At 40.6% G+C, this 15,000-nt stretch overlaps 1 protein-coding gene across 3 annotated transcripts in view; it reads left to right on the top strand.

Annotated features, from left to right (window-relative positions):
• The window catches only part of ctnna2 (catenin (cadherin-associated protein), alpha 2), a 1,078,855-nt gene that overhangs the window by 405,680 nt on the left and 658,175 nt on the right, over positions 1–15,000 (top strand). The window lies entirely within an intron of this gene.

Below are 15,000 nucleotides of genomic sequence, written 5' to 3'. Positions count from 1 at the left end.
GTAAGGAGCTTATGCAAAGTGCAGTGCGGATGTAACTCGCACTATAAATGGTGCAAGTCATTTACTAATTGCTGGCTGAGTTTTTCCTTTACCCTGTTAAGGTTCATTTAATAATTTAAAACCCGGATTAACCCCTGAAGGCAGGATACTGAGTACTTTGTAAATGATAGGCCTACCTCCCCGTGGCTTCCTGCCTCATCGCGCTCGGTGCAGTTGAGTGGCGAGAGCGATGGGAATGGTCAAATCTTGCTGGCAGTAGATAGGCCGGCAGCAACAGACCATACGGAAGAAAATATCCAATAAATCCCCAACCCTGACCATAAAATATTTTCCTTGAACCATTCAAAAAAAAGTCTATTCAAATGAGTGCTTTAAGAGGAGCTGATTAGTGTGGATCCTCGCTCATTCAGGGGCCATAAAACAAGTCTGTCAGTGTACATCAGGACGCTTTCTAATGAAGTTGGAATGAATCAAAACAGTAGCTGCTTTGACTCACTTATTTTCTAATGTCACTTCAATTATGGATGGTCATTGCCACGCATGTCTTCAGCACAAAATAAACAACTGCAATTTAGTTAATGGCAGGGGTGAAATAGGTGCAGAATGCTGAACTTCGAAATAATGAAATCTCTCAGCACAAAAAAAACATATTTGGTGTTCCTTCAAGGGGCATTGTGGGTTTTCCGTTGTCTGCCCTGAATGGTTATTCACTACCATGGGCATTTCCATCAGTTGTCTACAGGAGTACCTTAGGCAAGTGGCCATGAGTCTAGAAACCAGCAGCGACCAATCATTCCTCTGTGGGATTTACATCTACCAGCATCACCTTAAGTGTTACCAAAGATGATCAGGAACAGGTGTTTTGCCATATTTTTAAATAAAGTACCTATCTTCTTAAGCTTTCCAGATTGTTTGGTTTTGTATTGTGGATTTTTGCACCTTGGCATATTTGGAAAACAATGATATTTCTGTTTCTTTACTCTTTTATGAATGAAAATGCACATGCAACCAAGATACTTTTGTTTTGCTCTCTGGATGTCAACCATGGGTTTGGTTGCACTGATGTCTCTAAGGCTGAAGACCCCCCGCAGAGGAATGAACACAAAATCTCTGCCATTCCTCAGAATGCCCTTCAAGTTGCTGTAAAATATTCAGTGGCAACATTCAGACCAGCATAGGGGAGTTCTACCTCAATTTATCCCCCAAATAATTTAATTAAAGAAAAAAATCAAACATAAAAATACTGAAGATGCTGGAAATCTGAAATAAAGCAAAAAGTGCTGAGAGATCTGAGCACTTCCAGCACGTTCCCACTGAGCCACTCAGCCTTCAGTCCGTCAAATCTCAAGCACCCATTTACACCAATTCCAGTTTTTATTATTTTCCCCACCCCTGCAGCAACTCCACCCCTCTCCCGATTCTACCATGTGCCTACACACTCGGGGCAATTTCCTCAGTGACCAATTAGTCTACTAACCCCCAAGTATTTGGGATGTGGAGGAAACCTGTTGGTTACAGGAAGAACATGCAAACTTCACACAGACAGCACCAGAAGTCAAAACTGAACCCAGGATGCTGTAGCTGCGAGGCCACTGGTTGAAACTAATCTGGTAAAAACTGAAGCCTTAGCCAAGGTCTTGCAATATTCAAACTGGCTAAGGTGACTCTCTGTGTTATAACAGTGCTTACATTTCAAAAGAACTTCACTCATCTAAAATATGATGCAAATCAAAAATTGCAGATGTTGGAAAATTGAAATAAAACAAAATACAGGAAACACCAAGCAGGTCAGGCAGCATCTGTGGAAAGAGAGAGTAAACATTTTAAGTCAAAGAAGGGTCTTTCAAGTCAAAGATGGAAGGGTTGGGTTTTCAACATGAAACATTAACTAGGATTCTTTGTCCACCGATGCTGCCTGACCTGCTGAGTGTTTCCAGCATTTTCTGTTTTTATTATGTAAAAGCAAGTCCTTTATTCCTTTCTTCTTGTGTTCACCCAGCTATCCATGACAAAATTCATTGACTATGAAACTTTAGAGGTGGTTATAATGACTCCAACACATCATTTTTACCTAATGACAACGATCTAAGTGTCATATAGCAGCATATAAACAGCTCCTTCAGCGCACAGTGTGTATACCGACCATCATGCATGCCACTTGCCTACATTGATTCAATATCCCTCTAGGCCTTTCTCATTCAAGTATCTGTCCAGATGCCTCTTTAATATTGTTACTGTTCCTGCCTCTACCACCACCTCTAGAAGCTCATACGAGATACCAACTACTTTTTGTGTGAAAAATTTACTCCTCAGAATCCCTTCCAATAACTTTCCCACCACTAATGAAAGGCTCAATTCCCTGAAATTCAGCCTGCAATTCCCTGCATTATCCCTGCTGCACTTCTTAAATTAAGGCACGATATTAGCTATCCTCTTGTCTTACGGTATCTCACCAGTGACTAACAAGGATTCAAAGATCTCTGGCCCAGCAATCTCCTATCTTGCTTCCCATAACATCCGATGATACACCTGGTCAGGTCCTGGGAATTTATCCACCTTAGTGTGTTTCAATGTCTCCAACCCCTCCTCCTTTGTAATGTTGTTATGCTCCAGGATATCACTGTTCCCTCCACTGAACTCACTCACTTCCACGTCCTTCGGTAAATACAGATGAGAAGTATTCATTTAAGACCTCACCCACTTCCCATAGTTCCACCCATAAATTACCACAGTGATCCTTAAGAGGACCTCTTCTCTCCCTCACCATTAAAATTAGCCTTCCCGCAATTTAGAACTTTAACTTCAAGACTCGTCCTACCTTCTTCCATAACTATCTTGAAACTAATAGAACTATGGTCACTGGTCCCAAAGTGTTTCCTCACTGACACTTCAACCACTTACCCAATCCTGGTCAATATTTGGGAAGTTAAAATCACTTACTATTACAACCCTATTATTCCTACACCTTTCTGTGATTTCTCTTCATTTTGCTCATCTAATTCCTGCTGAATATTGGGGGCTGTTAGCATCAAAGTATTCCATCAAAGTAATCACTCCTTTCTTATTTCTAAGTTTTACCTATATGGCCTCAATGTTTCCCCAAGGATATTCTCTCTAATTACTGACGCGATGTTCTCCCAAATCAATAGTGCAACACCCCTCCTCTCTCATCTCTACCTCTATCAATCCAGAAGTATCGCTATCCCAGAACATTGAGCTCCCAGTCCTGCCCATCCTTCAACCATGTTTCTGTAATAGATATAATATCAGAAATGTTTTGCCTTTTTATAGATGATGGGTTGTTTTTTTCTTGAGACATCAGTTTTAGACAGAATCAAAGTCAACTATTTCTCTTTTTAATTTAAATTTAAACTTATATTTTTGTGTGTCATAGAGTTATATAGCATGGAAATAGGCCCTTTGGCCCAACTGGCCCATGTTATCTACTTGAGCTAATCCCATTTCCCCGTGTTTGGCCAGATTGGTTTGGCCAGGTGGGGTTGGCTGGTTTGTCAGATTTGTGAATTTCCTTGAGTGAGTAGCGCATATTATTCCCATCTGAGCCCTGTGTAGTTTGCATGATCAAATCTCATCAAGAAAACATGGTGGTGTTCACGTGTTGAAGCACAGCTTATCGGTTGGGTTGGTGGGGACGGGTTTGTTGTTCTGTGGCTCCTCACTACAGTTTAGCAACATTATGACCATTATGCTCACTTCTCACTGCCGTGGATTTTTGTTTTTTTTTCTAATTGTGTTCTTTCTTGTAAAAATTGTGTATAATTTAGGTTTAATTTATGTTTTTCTTGTGAATGCTGCTTATATGATGCTATGTGCCTGTGATGCTGCTGCAAGTTTTTCATTGCACCTGTGCATACATGCACATGTGCATATGACAATAAACTCGACTTTGACTTTGAAAGGAAAGCACAAAGAAACCAGCAGCAAATGAAAAGTTATTTTCTTTATGCCCTCACAAACATCCTACAGATGCTATTGGCCTCAGGTCTTCAATTAAATAAGGCACTGACTAATTTGATCAGGACCATTCCTAACCTGTTTCTCTTCTTGCTCCAAATTAGAAGCAGTCTAGACACTGGGGAGAACAGGTTACTCATTATTTTGTCTCCATGAGGTAAAGAGTGTTTGAAGGTCAAAATCTCAAACCCAGCACAAAGCTCATGGTCTTTTACATATCAGGGATCCCCACCTTTCTGTATGAATCTGAGACATGGACTACTTACAGCAGTCACCTCAAACCACCTCCAAATTCCCTGGCAGTAACCAATATCAATGTCTTCTCCTGGGTTAATATCCCCAGCACTGGTGGACCTAGTAACACTTAGTTGGCTCCTTTGGACAAGCGTGTCACTCACATGTTCCCTGAATAAGCAGTCTATTCTGAGCTCTGTCACGATAAGAGATTACCAGGTGGACAGATGTAACTTTCCAACAGACTCATGGGAATCTCTGGGCCATGACTACTCAAAATGGAGAATGAACATTCAGGACAGCATTGAGAACCTTGAAGCCCTCCATCAGGAGCACCTAAAATCCCAGTTCAAATTGTGGAAGGAGTGCACCACCTCCCAAACCACCCATCCATTTGCCATGTTAGGGGCATTCTGCTCCATCTGTGGCAGAGACTGCATGTTTCACATTGGCCTTATCAGCCACCTCAGAACCCACAGAACTGGAATGGATGCAGGTTATCTTAAATTCCAAGGGAGTTCTAAAGAAGTAGACGGAGGGTTCAACCGTTCACAGAAGATGGTTTATCTGTACCTCAGCTATTTACATTTGTCTGCATTCTGTCTTTCATATCACCTTTACCTAACAAAAGCAAAATATTCCTGCAGATGACAAAACCAGGAAATGCCAGAGAGTATTTCCAGCATTTTCTAACATTCTATTGGAAATTTTAACTGCTACTGAACCTGCAGCTATTTCTTTAAGATGGATGCACACTGCCCTTAGTGTGCAATATATTTCTTGATTTCTTTTCTGAACGGTCTCACTCTAATTTTAAAATTGTGTCATTTTGTTCTGAATTTCCTCACCAGAGGAAATAGTTTTTATTTGTATTCTGCATATTAAATACCTTAGTCAATTTTAAAAGCTCATTTTGATGTGCTTGAGTTGGGAGCATTCTCATTTCTGAATTGAAAGGCTGTGATCCTGGATCATTTTTGTGCTTCAGAGACTGGAGCACAAAAATACATACTGTCATTTCAATCTAGCACTGAGGGAGTGCTACAGTCTCAGAGGTGTTGCCTTTTAGATAAGATGTTAAAATGAAGTCTTATCCACTCCCTCTAAAGATTCCCATGACACTGGTTTGAGTGAGAACACTTTTCCCCCACTGCCATCAGGTTCTTGAACCGACCTGAAAACCCTGACACTACCTCAGACCATATTTCTTTTTTCTCTCTCTCAACTTGCACTTACTGTATGTTTATTTTGTTCATTTTGTCTTGTAAGTTATGTATAGTTTGTGTTTTGTTATGTTAATTTAAGTTCATGTTAACTTATGTTTGTAATGTACTGTGATGCTGCTGCTGTAAAAAGCTAATGTTTACAGGCAGTCACATACCCTGTGTATGCATGCCTATGGTGATAAACTTGAACTTGACAATAAACTTGAATTTGAACTTGAATGATCCCAGTTTCTTGGTCAATATTCTTTCCATTATTCAATATACTGAAGTTTTGCTTACCAAAACATCATCACATTGCAGGAATGTGTTGTGTGAAGTTTCTTGCATTAAAATGTTGACTACACTCTGAATGCATATCACTGGCTATAGAACACTTCAGTATACCTTGAAAGTTATGTGAAAGACACAAAATAAATGTCTTCTTCCAGACTGGGATAAATAGAAGTTTATGCATCCAATTCTCATATTCATCAGAATAGTACCAGTGTGGTACTATTCTGGTAAATATGAACAGATTGTTTTCTTCATCACAGTGTACATTAAATCAAGTATATACATACAGTACATTCATAATACAGAGATTCAGCTTAAAGTCCCAGTTTTAAACTCCTCTTCCTTCTTTTGGGAGTTTAGAACACAGGCAACATGGCTGTAAATGGTGCACATATGCATAATGTGTCATAGTTATGGGCATGTTTTAAACTACAACCGATTCAGATGTTGAGTTCTCAGGGCAAAACTGAAACTTCAGTACTAATTTACTTCCAGAGCATCAGTTTAGTCTGTGGTGGCAGTGGCATTCAGCAATTCTGGCACTATGGGCAAATAGCCCAAGAGGGCCAAGGCATCAGTTAATTATCTAAGTACTTGTCTCCACCCCCAGGCTCCATCTCACTGTGACAGCTGTGATCCTTGCCCTAGCCAACCACCCCCTCACCACCAGGATTCACTTACATCATTAGCAGAGACCATTAGCTTGGGCACCTGACAGTCTTTACATAATTGATGGGTTCAAGGGAAGTCAGTCATAGTGCTTTTGGCATCACTATTGTGGTCCTGCATTCACCCTGAGTCGAAAGCAGTATGTAAGGCAATGCCTGCATGATAGTGCTTTCACCTACCCACTGTTCGCTCAAGGAATCTCTCCAATTTATGTTCCATTGTCAGATTCTGGTTGGCCTCAGTGGAATTTTCCCCTTTTATCTGTATTCAGATTTTCACTTATTCTCAACTTTGGATCTATAATGATAAAAAGATACTTAGGTGCACAAGATGAACTAACAGCACATAATTTTGTTGAAATTATTCCTTAAATCCATTCAATAGAAATGGATCTTGTAGCTTGGTTCAGAAAGAATATACTGTATTTGTACATTTTATCACATTTTCTGTTTGCATGTTTAGATTAATTTATTAGTTGTGGCACCAGTTAACACATCAGTTTTGTATTTAAGGTGAATTTATCAAGAATGTATATCAGCATGCTCATCAGGTCATTCCTGATTTCTAGAAGCTAGTAACAGAACCCTTTGTAATTCCTGTTTACCTGAAATATGTCATGTGATGATATGCAGAGTATGGGAAAATACAGAAATACTCACAGTGTTTTGGTCTAGATAGATGTTGTTCAGTGCTAATGTTCTTTGTAATAAGTCTCCCTAATGTAAGAATTTGTACAACATGAGATTGAACCGTCACAATCCATTTCATAGCGTCAACCCAGAGGACAAGGCTGTTCTAACTTTACATTAATTGGCACTAAATTATCAGTCTGATCCAACAAAAAAAGCACACTGCTACAATAACATGCCTTGCCGGGCAAGTTTTTTACACAGAGACTGGTGGGGGCCTGGAATGAGCTGCCGGAGGTGGTAATGGATGCAAATATGATAGAGACATTCAAGAGCCTCTTAGATAGGCACTTAAATATGCAGGAAGTGGAGGATATGTACATTGTGTAGGCAGAAGGGATTAGTGTAGTTGGCCATTTGATTAAAAATTTAAATAGTTCAGCACAACATCATGGGCTGAAGGGCCTGTTCCTATGCTGTACTGTTCCATGTTCCATATTTCACCAGATAGTATCCTCATGAATCCTGACTGAACTTTGTCTGGACTGCTGAAGTTTTATTTTATATAGGCTTGTCATTATCTCTTAGCTTTTATATTCTACAAAATTATGTATTCCTTTTGTTTTTTTATCATCTGTGGATTTCAGCATTTATTTCTGTCATCCTACTTTCAAAATGTTGATATGCATAATAGACAGGATCAGCCCAGAGTTGTGGGATACCACCTTCCACTGCAAATCATTCTGAAAAACTCTTCTAAACTCCTTTCCTATCAATCTTCCCAACTAATTTTAATTTCATAAGTCCAAGGCCTAATTCAATACACTGTAAGACCATAAGATTTAGGAGCAGAATTAGGCAATTCAGCCCATCTAGTCTGCTCAGCAATTCAATCATGGTTGATTTTTTTTAACCACATTCTTCCACTTTCTCCCTGTAACCTTTAACCCCCTTACCAATCAAGAACCCATCAATCTGCCTTAAATACACCCAATTTCTTGGCCTCCACTGCGCTCTGTGACAATAAATTCCACAGATTCATCACCTTCTGACTGAAGAAATTCCTCCTCATCTCAGTTTTAAAGGGACGTCTGTTTATTCTGAGGCTGTGGCCTCGGATCCTAGACTCTTCTACTAATGGAAATGTCCTTTCCACGCCCACTCCTTTCAGTATCCAGTAGGTTTCAGTGAGATTTCCCCTTCATCCTTCTGAACTCCACTGAGTACAGGCCCAAAAACATCAAATATTCCTCATATGTTTAGCCTTTCATTCCTAGAATCATTCTTGTGAACCTCCTGTGGATCCTCTCCAGGGCCAGCACATCCTTCCTTAGATAGGACCCAAAATTGCTCACAATATTCCATATGCAGTCTGACCAATGCCTTATAAAGCCTCAGCTGTACATCCTTGCTTTTATATTCTAGTCCTCTCAAAATGAATGCTGACATTGCATTTCCCTTCTTTACTACCAAGTCAACCTACAAGTTAACCTTGAGGGAGTCCTGAACAAGGACTCCAAAGTCCCTTTGCACCTTAAATTCTCTAGTAATCACTTATTTTTACCTTGCCAAATACATTCAACCATTTTAATTTTTAATTTTTTTTTTGCAGGGCAACTCTTTAACCAGATAATGGTCATTTCATCCTTAATTAGATACTCTAAAATTTTCTCCATCACAGGCATTAAACCAACTGGCATGCAATTAACCAGATTAGCTTTGCCTCCCTTTATAAAAAAAAATTGGCACTCAACTGGGCAGTCTCCAATCCTTTCTCAGAGATCTGTGCTTGCTAGAAACCTGAGATATAAGCAGTTATAATCTAACTACATTGCCCACAGCTTCACTGAAAACTGAATGAGAATGGGCCAAGTTCATATCAGATACCTGCTCTACACAATTTGATTTTATTCTCAATTTATTCTGGAGTGAGGGGAACTAAAAATTGGATGGGGGTTAAAATGTCCCAAACTCAGCCTCTTTTTTTCCAATAGGTCAGATTAAAAATAGAATTTATTATTGCTAGAGCTTCAGCAATTCCCTCCCTTAAATGTAAACATAAATTTAAATTAGGAGTTGGAATAGCCCCTCAGCCATTCAATAAAATCTTGGTTGATCTGATTATAATCTCAATTCTGCCTACCCCCAGTAACCTCTCATCCCTCTGGATTCTATGATGTTTCTACTTTTTTCAGAAGCTGACATAGAACTGGTGCTGTTTCCAGTTAGAAAACGGAGTGATACCATTGTTGGTGTAACGGCGTAGAGGCCATTACAAGCAGAAGAGACAATGACTGTTTTGATTCATGTCCTTTGAATTACAGAGGACTTTGTTTAAATGAAATAAAGCACAGAGTTGCTATTGTTATGTAGACAATCACATCTATTACTTTGTAAACAACAAAGTCTCACATACACCAGAAGGATGAATGACCAAGTCAGTTTTTTTTGGTGATGTTAGTTGACGCAAAAATGTTAGTTATAATTTGGGGTATTGATCAGGAATGGGGATGGCAGGGTGGTAGGGTTGTGAACCCTTCTTTTTCCAATCGCCATGGCATCTTCTACATCTATGCAAGTAGAACCTCAGTTTAGTTTCTCAGTTATAAGGTGCCATCTCTGAAAATGTAGAATTCTCACAGCAATGTTCCAGATTATTTGCTTTTGTCTTTACTTGCTACGACATAGAAGGAGAACAGTTAGCCCATTGGGTGCGTGCTGGATCCTAGCAGAGCAAATTCCATCAGTTTCATTATTTCTCTGTAGTGCTGAAATTTTATTCTCTCCCACATGCTCAATAACATCCCCTTTGATTCTTTGTATCAATTTACAGTGGCCAATTATCCTGTCAACCAGTTAGAACATAGAACAGTACAGCACAGAACAGGCCCTTCGGCCCACAATGTTGTGCCGACATAGCTATTCCCTCCTACCTATAGAATGCCCTTATCCCTCTAATTCATGTGCTCATCCAAGCCTCTCTTAAAAGCTCCCAATGATTTTGCCTCCACCACCCTCTCAGGCAACGCATTGCAGGCATCCACCACTCTCTCAGTAAAAAATGTACCCCTCACGTATGTTCTGAACCTACTCCCTCTCACCTTAAATACATGCCCTCTGGTATTGGATCTCTCAATAAAGGGAACAAGCTATTGCTTATCCACCTTATCTAGGCCCCTCATAATTTTATACACTTCCAACAGATCACCCCTCAGCCTCCGCCGCTCCAGAGAAAAGAGCCCAAGTTTGTCCAGCCTCTCCTGATAGCACATGCCCTCTAATCTGGGCAGCATCCTGGTGAACCTCCTCTGCACCCTCTCTAAAGCCTCGACATCCTTCCTATAGTGAGATAACTAGAATCGCATGCAATACTCTAAATGCGGCCTAACCAGAGTTCTATACAGATGCATTATAACTTCCTGACTCTAATACTCAATGCCCTGATTAATAAATGCAAGCATTCCATAAGCCTTCTTAACCACCCTGTCCACCTGTGCAGCCACTTTCAATGAGTCATGGACTTGCACCCCAAGGTCTCGCTGCTCTTCAACACTGTTAAGGGTCTTGTCCTTTAGAATGTACTGCCTCTTGACATTTGTCCTACCAAGGTGCAACACGTCACATTTATCCTGGTTAAACTCCATCTGCCATTTCTCTGCCCACATCTGCAGCTGATCTATATCATGCTGTATCCATCGCCAATCTTCTACGCTATTCACAACTCCACCAATCTTGGTATCGTCTGCAAACTTACTAACACATCCATCAACATACTCATCCAGGTCATTTATGTACATCACAAACAGCAGAGGTCCAAGCACAGATCCCTGCAGAACACCACTACTCACAGGCCTCCAGCCCGAATAAGTCCCTTCAACCACCACCCTTCGTCTTCGACAGGCAAGCTTGTTCTGGATCCACACATCCAATTCTCCACTGACACCATGCATCCGAACTTTCTTGATTAACCAATTATGTGGGACCTTGTCAAATGCCTTACTGAAGTCCATATAGATGACATCCACAGCTCTACCTTCATCAGTCTCTCTCGTCACCCTGTCAAAAAACTCAACCAGGTTTTTAAGACACGACTTGCCCTGCACAAAGCCATACTGGTTTTCGCTAATCAAACCATTGGATTCCAGATGCTCGTATATCCTATCTCTAAGAATTTTCTCCAGCAATTTCCCTGCAACTGACATAAGACTCACCGGTCTATAGTTCCCTGGATATGCCCTTGTTCCTTTCTTAAATAGAGGAACAACATTAGCCACTCACCAGTCATCCATGACTTCGCCCATGGTCAAAGAGGACACAAAGATACTGGTCAAGGCCCCAACAATTTCCTTCCTTGCCTCCCTCAGTAACCTGGGGTATATCTCATCGGGCCCCGGGGACATCCATCTTAATACTGTTTAGGAGGTCTAACACTACCTCCTCCTTGACCTCTAAATGCACTAACATGTTTCCGCCCTCAGTTCCAATTTCTGCGTCCTGCATGTCCCTTTCCTGGGTAAATACTGAAGAGAAATACTCATTCAGAACCTCACCCACATCCTCTGCATCCAAACGTAGATTCCCGTCTTTATCCTTAAGTGGTCCACCCTCTCCCTCGTTATCCTCTTACGTGGGTATAGAATGCCTTTGGATTCTCCTTAATCCTACTTGCTAAAGACTTTTCATGGCCCCTCCTGGTTTTCCTAATTCCTTTCTTGAGTTCATTTCCAGCTTCTCTATAGTCCTCACGTGCTCTGCCTGATCCTAACTTCCGAAGCTCTACTTACTTGTCCTTTTTCTTCTTGACTAAGTTCATTACTTCTCTGGACATTCAAGGTTCCCTTATTTTCCCATCCATGTCCTTCCTTTCTAATCAGGACATACCTATCCTGTGCTCTGTGTATTTGATCCTTAAACACCTTCCATATCCTCAACGCGGACTTGCCAGCAAAAAGGTTTTCCCAGTTTACTCTACCTTGTTCCTGCCTTATACCTTCATAATTAGCCCTGCTCCAATTTAAAACCCTCCCATTAGTCCCATAGCTATCCTTATCTCTTGCTATCCTGAAAGTTAATGAGTTGTGGTCACTGTTCCCCAATTGCTCACCCACTGATAGGTGAGTCACCTGGCCAGGCTCATTACCCAACTACCATTTCCAGAATAGCCTCTCCCCTTGTTGGACTGTCAACATATTGATTTAGGAACCCCTTGTGGATACACCTAACAAATTCTGCCCCGTCTAACCCCCTTGCACTCAAAAGGTCCCAATTTATATCAGGGAAGTTGAAGTCCCCCATGATCACAACCCTGTAATTTTTACACATTTCCCTAATCTTTTTGCATATCCGTTCCTCAATGTCCCGGTGGCTATTGGGAGGTCTATAGTACACCCCCAAGAGAGCGATTGCACCCTTCCTATTCCTCAGTTCTACCCATATGGACTCTGTATCCGAGCCCTCCATGATATCTCCCTGGAGTGCAACTGATATATTATCTCTAATTAGTATTGGAACTCCTCCCCCTCTTTTACCCCCCTCTCTATTCTTCCTAAAACTTCGAAACCCTGGTACATCAATCACCCATTCCTGTCCCTCCATCAACCAAGTCTCTGTAATGGCCACAACATCATAGTTGTTGGGTTGTTGGAAGAAATTGGCACACCCATTAGAAAACAACATGGTCATGGGGAAAATCAGCTAACTCCATGCAGAAGGCTCCCAAGGTCAGTATCGATCTGGGTCTTTGGAGCTAGGAGGCAGCAGCACTAACTGCTGCACCTTCAAGCTGCCATGTCTGTGCCTAAAACATGTCCAAACCTGTCCATGATATATTGTTTTTGCTAAATGTACAATGTGCCAAAAGCCCAATGTATAACAAGGAATTCTGAGGAAGTATTAATTTTATTTCTTATTACTCTTTTCTTACCACACTTTGTTGTAAAACAACACATTCCCCATCTCAATATTAGTACAGTCATGGGAAGGTCTGCTGGTTAATACAATAAAAAATATGCATGTATTCTCTTTATTGTTATTGAGAATCATAGCTTAATAGTAATTTAGAAAAAAAGAATTGTGTGGGACTCAACTGCACTCTTGAACCAGCCAATGAACTTCCATCAGTAGAGGTCCCTGACAGAATAATTAAGCTGCTTGAATGGAGCTTCTATTTCCCCAGTAATAACTATCCAACTATGCTTTAATGGTTTTGGCTTACTAGAACAAGACTATGGTATTTAGCCCCTTGAGCCTTTTCTACCATTCACTGCAGAAGTGTTTCCTGAAAAGTCTGGCTCACATTTTATATCTGTCCCAGATTGCACAACCAATGGAATAGCTTATCTCTGTTTACCTCTCAAATTCCTTTACTATCTTAAAAACTCAAATGACCCCCAAACTTTCGATATTCCAGGCAACAGTTAACATTTTGGGAAAAAAACCCTGTTCTGGGCTCCCTCCATGGGCAACCTCACTGGTTCTGACCCCGGATGTTGTCTGTGCAGAGTTTGCACATTCGCTCTATGATTGCTTGGATTTCTTTCATTTGCTCTGGTCTTCTCCCTCAGGCTGGTAGGTTAACTGGCTACTGTAAATTACCCTTTAGTGTAAATCACAAAAAGTATCAAAAAAAGAGTTGATGGGTACATGTGAGAGAGAATAGGGGACTAATGGGGTTGCTCTCCTCTGAGCTGATATGGAGCTGATAGGCTAGCTGGACTCCTGTGTTGTTATAGGTATGGGATATTCTTCCTAAGATATGATGCCTGGAACTGTTCACTGTCGTCCAGTCAAACCAAGGCTTTGTACACAAAATTAGTAAATTGGTAAATTGGTTTATTATTGTCACATGTACTGAAGTACAGTGAAAAAAACATGTGTTGCATACCGTCCATATGGATCAATTTATTACAACAGTTCACTGAGGTAGTACAAGGTAAAACAACACAGAATGCCGAATAAAGTGTTACATTTACAGAGAAAGTACAGTGCAGGTAGACAATAAGATGCAAAGCCATAATAAGGTAAATTGTGAGGTCAAGAGTCCATCTTATCTTACTAGGGGACCATTCAATAGTCTTATAACAGCAGGGCAGAAGCTGTCCTTGAGCCTGGTGGTACGTGCTTTCAGGCTTTTGTATCTTCTGCCTGGTGGAAGGCGGGAGAAGAGAGAATAACCAGGGTGAGTGGGGTCTTTGATTATGCTGGCTGCTTTACCGAGGCAGCGAGAAGTATAGACAGAGTCCATGGAGGGGAGGTTGGTTTCCGTGATGTGCTGATCTGTGTCCACAACTCTCTGCAGTTTCTTACAGTCACGGGCAGAGCTGTTGCTCCCTTCCTGAAGGCAATGACCAGCACTGGTAACATAAGTTCTATCTACCTGTTCTCCAGTCCTTTGGATATGAAGGCTAGCTTTTATTTGACCTTTCTTATCATTTTCCATACTCAACCATAACATGTTACATACCACAGATATTGATCACGTTTCCTTGAACTTTCACTTTTTTTTCTAGATTTTCAACATTTAGACTCTTTTTCAGGTCCATTTTAGGCTACAGTTCCCCTCATTTTATTTAATCTATTAATATCTTCTTGTAATTCTTCCATACACTGCCTGAAATGCTATTTATCTTTGTGTCATTGCAAACTTGAAATTGTGGTTTGATAACCAATCATCCAGATACCATGTAAGGTTGAGGCCCAACAATGCTTATTCTGCTCATTATCCATACACCGCACCTCTTATGACTCAGCCAGCTTCCTAACCAGGTTAATTATTTATTTTTAATTGGCAGAATTTTAATTTTAGTTAGCAGATAAAAAATAGAATTTTTTTATAAGGAACTTTAACAAATGCCTTCTGGAAATCCACATAAATAATAGCTATAGACTTTCCTCTGTCCACTACGTTAGTCACATCTTCAGAAAAAATCAGCCAAGCTTGTCAGACATGATCTGTTCTTTACAAGTCCATGTCAGCTTGCTCTGATCAGATGAAA

The sequence above is a fragment of the Pristis pectinata genome, chromosome 2 (assembly GCF_009764475.1).
Source record: "Pristis pectinata isolate sPriPec2 chromosome 2, sPriPec2.1.pri, whole genome shotgun sequence".
NCBI classification, from domain to species: domain Eukaryota; kingdom Metazoa; phylum Chordata; class Chondrichthyes; order Rhinopristiformes; family Pristidae; genus Pristis; species Pristis pectinata.
This window is presented reverse-complemented; position numbering and strand designations above follow the sequence as displayed.